We start from the raw sequence: 6000 nt of genomic DNA, 5'->3' as shown, positions 1-6000 counted from the left end.
GAAAGAGTCCCCACTGAATAGCTATCATCTTGTCTGGATGGATCTAGTGAAAAGAGATGGGGATAAGATTTGTAAGATTCAACAGTGAATAATTGTTATCATGACTAATCGCGACTGTCACAATTATAAAGGTAGAAGTTTTGTAACAAAAAAAGGGGACTGGTTGATCTTACAGTCCAGAAACAGAGGACCCTAGGACCATCAAGAGAGGAACGCACAAGCAGAGTGCGGGACCTTATCCATAGAAGCAGCAGCACTAGAGATGGAGGCAGAGATGGGGGCATGGTGGCCAGGAGCAGACTTGCAGAAAGTGCCCTTTGGAAATATAAATTATTATATATACCTGAGTGGTTTTTTTTGTTTGTGTATTTTTTAAAAAGCTAAAGTGGATAGAGAGAACTACTGTTAACTGATGGTACCTGGAGGGGATTGTAACATTGTAATGAAGCAAGGTATATGATTTGTTGAATGTATAACTGAAGATATGCCCTGTAAACTTTCACTCAATCCACAATAAAAACCTTAAAAAAAGAAAGAGAGAGAGAACTAGAGAAAAAAAAAAAGAGAGAGTTCTGGTGTGGCGCTGTAGGATCAACACTAGACTGCGAACCACAAGGTTGGCAGTTCAAATCCACCAGATGCTACTTGGAAACCCTATACAGGGTCGCTGAGTCAGAACTGACTTGACAGCACACAGCAACATTAAAGAAATATTAAGTATTTCAAAACGCTCATGGAAAATGGAATTTAAAAATAATGAAATTTATCCACAACTTTTTGAAGTTCCCTCATATAACTTAAAAATGTAATATACCTCACAATAGGAGTCCTGATGTGGTGCTGTAGGATAAGCACTTGACTGCTAAACGTGAGGTTAATGATTCAAACTTACCAGCTGCTCCTCAGAAACTCTACACAGGGTCACTATGAGTCAGAAGAAGTGCCTTGATGGCACTTGACCACAACGCAATCATTATAATATTAGTTTGGAAGAGACTTTAATGTCTTGTGAAACCGTTTCCAATAAAATTTATATGAAAATACAGTATGCAAAGCTGTCAGGACACTGTGATCTCAATTACACTGATTTCTCACCTATTCTCTTTGTGTATAGGTAACTTCCCTGTCTTTACAGATCTCATTCTTTTTTGTTGTTGAAAACGAAATGTATTTTTCAAAACTTGATAATGAATTGTAGCAATTCCCTCCCCACTCCACCCCTACTCATCAAGGGGTGGTGATTCTTGATGGTTTGGGGTTGTTTTTTATTTAACTTTTGTGATTTGGGTGAACATTTACCAAGAAAATTGGTTTTCCATTCAGCAATTCATACACAATTTGACTTTTGACACTGAATGCAATCCCCACCATGTAACAGCACTCTTCCCACTACACCATGTTTACCCTTTCTATTTGTCCTTTCCTGTCCTGCCTGCCTTCCGAGCTTTAACCCCAGGCCAATGCTGCCCTTTTGATCTTGTGTGGTTGATCATTTCAAGGAATGCATACTTTCCTAGTGGTGGTATTCACCAAATAGACTTACCTATTGTTTTCTTGAAAGCTGGAGCCACTGGGGTGAGTTCAGTTCCAGACCTGATTTGTGTCTAAGTGCCGTAGTCTCGGGGATTCCACCAGTCTCTATCAGACCAGTAAGCCTGCTCTTAGGATTTTGGATTTTGTTCCACAATTTCCTCCTACTCTATCTAGGACCTCCTTATTGTAATCCCTTTCAGAGTGACAAGCAGTGGTAACCAGGTACCATCCAGTTCTTCTGGTCTGACTCATGGTCCTTAGTCCTTTGGTCTAATTGTTTCTGAACAGGGAGCGACCAGCAATTGCACTTTAGATGGCCAACTCACAGCTTTTAAGACCCGTCACTACTCACCAGTTGTTGTTAGGTGCCATCGAGTCGGTACCAACCCATAGCAACCCTATGCACAACAGAACGAAACACTGCCCGATCCTGGGCCAACCTTACAATTGTTGCCACACTTGAGCCCATTGATGCTGCCACTTTGCCAATCCATCTCGCTGGGGGTCTTCCTCTTTTTCTTTGACCCTCCACCTTACCAAACATGATATCCTTCTCCAGCGACTGGTCCCTCCTGACAACATGTCCGAAGTATGAGACAATGTTTGGCCATCCTGGCCTCCAAGTAGCGCTCTGGCTGTACTTCTTCCAAAACAGATCTATTGGTTTTTTTGGCAGCCCATGGCACTTTCAGTATTCTACTCCAACACCATAACTCAAAAGCATCATTTCTTCTATGGTCTTCCTTATTCACTGTCTGGCTTTTGCATGCAAATGAGGTTATTGAAAATACCCTGGCTTGGATCAGATGCACCTTAGTCTTCAAGCTGACATCTTTGCTCTTCAACACTTCAAAAAGATCTTGTGCAGCAGATTTGCCTAATGCAATATGTTGTTTGATTTCTTGGCTGCTGCTTCCATGAGTGTTGTTGATACGTGATCCAAGAATGAAGTCCTTGACAACTTCAAACTCGCCCAAGTAGGATGCATTATATTGTCTTTGGAGACTGTTAGAAATTGACTTTGATGTCCTGAGACTATGGTACCGAGTCCCAGGCCCGACTCATTCCGTATTTGGTTATGACTAAAAAGTTTTCCTAACTTTCCTCTGTATGTATTATAGATATATTTACAACACATATCCACATGTAGAAATATCCTGTCATACATATATATATGTGTGTGTGTGTGTGTGTGTAGTCCAACTCACCTTCCTTTGTTCATCCAGTGTATTAATCTATGTACCCATTTGTTTATCTGGATTAATTCTGTGAATTCTATCCTCACCACCACCCACCCGTGTACATTTTTTTAAATTCTGTTTTTTATGTCAGTTGTGCTTAAAACACCTTGAGCCACTTAGGATTCCACACGTTGATGAGATGTGTGAGGCTTAAGGAACGTATTCCAGATTTGGGTACTAGGTAAATATATTCTGTTTTTTCTTGTCTCTAGGCCTCATTTTCAGCCAGGGAGAAGCTTGCTAAGGATCTCTTTGGTTCCTCCTTAGGTGCACTTAGCCTTGTTTATGAACAGCCTTCCAGGGATGAATAGGTTATCTAGGTCTGGAGTTCTGATGTGATGCAGTAGGATAAAACACTCAACCATAAGGTCAGTTTTAACCGCAAGGTAAGCAGTTCAAACTCACCAATCACTCATCGGAAACCCTATACAGTCGAGTGCCATCTATTTCTGGCTGGTCTGTCTGCCAGTCTATTGCTAACCTAGAGCAGTACTGGAACTTTGGGCTAGTTGCAATGCTGGCTTTCCCTGATTGCAACTTAGGTATGGAATTTTCCCACTTTATTCCGGAATAGCCCCCTGACAGCCCTGGTAAAAATTATCAGAGCTGGGAGTAAGAGCAGTCCCAGGCTAAGACATCACACACTCCCATTGTTCTGAGGGTCAGTAGATTTTGAGTAAATGCTTCTCAACTTGTTGTATACCTTTGATGATAAATTTGGAGAATCTTGACATATTTGATGAGTCTGTTCAATTTTATCATTGCTTTTTAGGGAAAGGGCTTGCTAAACTCCTTACTTGGACATTCTAGTAGTCTTGTTCCACAAATTATTCAAGTGGTACAAATCAATTACACAAATTTGTCCTTATCCTGAGGGGTGGAGGACCAGTGGGGAGAACAGACCTTCCTTGAGAAGTGAAATCCCCACACTAACTTCAGCCTGGAAACTAGAACTGCAGGGAAAAAATGTTTTGTGCACCAAAGAACCTGGATTAGTGAACCTCTGTGCTTGTTTGACAAGCTTGTTTTACTCCTTAGTCTGACTTTTTCAAGAGCATTCATGGATTATTACTGTCAAAGAGCAGTAATGTTTCAAGGGAAAAAAAAGAGCTCAGTGGTCAAATAAGCTTGGCTTACACTGAGCTAAGGAAAATCAGTTTTTTAACAGCAGGACTTCTCAGATGCTTTAATATACCATTTGTTGAAATTCTGTATGCAAGAAAAATGTGCAATGTTTTCCAAGATTATTGTGATCACTAAACACTAGTCACCCCTACCCCCAGAGCATTTCATGGGATTAATGTTCTGCAAAGCATTGATGTGTTTTATTTGAAAATGTCAGCCTGAATCAGAATTACTATGGGAAGTTCACAAAGTGTGTTCTGAAAATTGACAGCTGTGTGTGTCAACCTTATAGACATGGGAGTACTAGTGGTATAAATGGAGGGAAATCCCTGAGAGCTCAGTTTTGATGGACACAATCAGACCCCCCAGTACAGCTGTCCCTCCTCACCAAGTGTACTTCATCATTGGTAACTTTCCAAATTTGTTTAATTTTTATTAAAGCAGACTTACCATGTGCCAGATATTAAACCAGACTCTTGGAAAATAAAGACACTTGTACTGCCCTCAAGGAGGAGTACAGTTTAGAGTGGTATGGAGACAATTACAATCAGTGTCAGTAGTGGTGTAGTCTGGGTATCCACAGATCTATGGCAAGACCAAGGTGATTAAAAAGACCAAGGGATTAAAAAGACTTGGCAGAGACTATGATGCCCTGACTGGTTCTAGAAGGCCAAGAGTCAGCCAGAAAGGAAAAAGGGGAAAGCATGGGCAAAGACACAGAAGCTTGAAAAACATGCAACTCCTAGTAGCTTGCATAGCTAGAGTATACGGTCTGAGGTTGAATAGGCACAAAGGGAACATAACATAAAGGACCTTGTGTGGCATGCTAGTGAGTCTGGATTTTATTCTCAGGATGAAAGAAAATGATTAAAGGCTGTCGAACACAGCACCTCAGCATCAGATTTACCCTCTGGCAGCAGTGTATGAACCAGATTATGGAAGTAGAGGATCAGAAAGCAAGCTCCAGAAGGAGTCCAGCAAAAATGATGAGGGCCTGAACTGGGCAGTGTGGCTGGAGAGAAGAGAGAGGAGCGTGTAGCTGAGAGTTGAAATCACCCACACTTGATGAACTAAGATGTTATTAAACAATTTCCAGGTTTCTGATTTCAATAATCACTGGCCGTAGTAGAGCCACATACAAAGAATACAGGACAACCAGGTGGTTGTTTTTTGCTAACAAACATTCAAACTTGCACTTGCCTAGTTTGAGATTCCAACAAACATGAGAGATGCTCAGGAGACTGCTAGAACCTTGGGCTAAGAAATAGATTTGACAACTATCACAAAGTTGTAAGTGAAGCCATAGGTGTAGATGAGATTGTGTTTGGAGTTTGTACACTGAGACCAAAGTAGAAACAAAAATCCCAGGAACTGTAATACCTCTCTCTTCTGAATGCCTACAGCTTTTGTCTGTAACTTATATGAAACTTATTCTATGCTGCAATAAACATTTAACTCAATGCATGCAATACATCATGCCAGACGAGTACAAAAAATATAAAAGGCCCTTTTATCTAGAAGTCTATAACCTAGTTGTTGGGAAAGAGGTATATATACACACCTATTATGCAAAGGAAATGAAATAAAGAGCTAAAAATGAGTGTGCAAGAGGCAATTAATTCAGCGAGGGAGATAGCACAGGTTTCAAAGAGGGGAGGAGTTGGGCTTTACAAAATTAGTGGATTTTGACAAGCAAGGAAGAGGAAGGAAAGGCAAGTAATTTGATGTGGCTTTTGGAACAGTGTGTGTGAATCACTGGTGAGAGATGAGGCCCGGAAAGATGGTTTTAGGCCAGGATCTAGGAGTTGGGAATCGCTCTGAGGTTTCTTAGGAGTCCATTTTAAAGAAGGTATATGCCTATGTAAATCCAAGGCCTCACAATACAGCAGATTCATTTCTGCCTATATCTTAATTTTAGGCATTCCTTTCAGAACAATCAGCCAAAAATGCTAAAGGAAATCTAAAACTCACAAAACTTAAAATTTTGGGTTTGTATATGCCTACTTTCAGTTCGGTATTTCAATACTGCAAAACTCTGTATGAGTGGAATTTCAATTACTTGACATCATTATAACAATTTTGTTGCATGTAAGAGTTTAAA

Source organism: Chrysochloris asiatica, unplaced genomic scaffold (genome assembly GCF_000296735.1).
Source record: "Chrysochloris asiatica unplaced genomic scaffold, ChrAsi1.0 scaffold00018, whole genome shotgun sequence".
NCBI classification, from domain to species: Eukaryota; Metazoa; Chordata; class Mammalia; order Afrosoricida; family Chrysochloridae; genus Chrysochloris; species Chrysochloris asiatica.
This window is presented reverse-complemented; position numbering follows the sequence as displayed.